Below are 591 nucleotides of genomic sequence, written 5' to 3' on the forward strand. Positions count from 1 at the left end.
TGGAGTTGTGCTGCAATAGCTGTAGCTGCATCGACATCCAAAATACCTGCCACCTTCCCATGCATCATCCTTTGAGTTGGGTTTTGATACTCATTTGTAGCCATAGTCTAAATAAGATTATAAGCCTCAGTATAGCTTTTGGCCCACAAGGCGCCTCCAGCTGCTGCATCGAGCATGGGCCGAGATTGGGCCCCCAAACCATTATAGAAACCAGTGATCATCATCCAATCAGGCATTCCATGATGTGGACACTTTCTCAACATCTCCTTGTAGCACTCCCAAGCTTCGCACATAGATTCTATAGGTTGCTGCGCAAACTGAGTAAGAGCACTCCTCATAGCAGCGGTCTTCGCCATTGGATAAAACTTCATCAGAAACTTTTGTGCAAGATCTTGCCAAGTAGTGATAGACCCAGCTGGTTCAGAATGTAACCAGTCCTTAGCTTTATCCCTCAGTGAGAATTGGAAAAGCCTCAGCTTGATAGCCTCATCAGTCACACCATTATATTTGAAAGTACTGCAGATCTCGACAAAATTCCTTATGTGCATGTTGGGGTCTTCAGTCGCAGCACCTCCGAAAGAAACAGATTTC

At 45.3% G+C, this 591-nt stretch overlaps 1 non-coding gene across 1 annotated transcript; it reads left to right on the plus strand.

Moving 5' to 3' along the window:
• The first annotated feature begins 234 nt into the window (after positions 1-234).
• On the plus strand, positions 235-341 carry LOC141687700 (small nucleolar RNA R71). The gene has a single exon (XR_012561186.1). It is a non-coding gene; the product is annotated as a small nucleolar RNA R71 (small nucleolar RNA).
• Positions 342-591: the final 250 nt, after the last annotated feature.

This window comes from Apium graveolens, chromosome 9, assembly GCF_009905375.1.
Source record: "Apium graveolens cultivar Ventura chromosome 9, ASM990537v1, whole genome shotgun sequence".
Taxonomy (NCBI): domain Eukaryota; kingdom Viridiplantae; phylum Streptophyta; class Magnoliopsida; order Apiales; family Apiaceae; genus Apium; species Apium graveolens.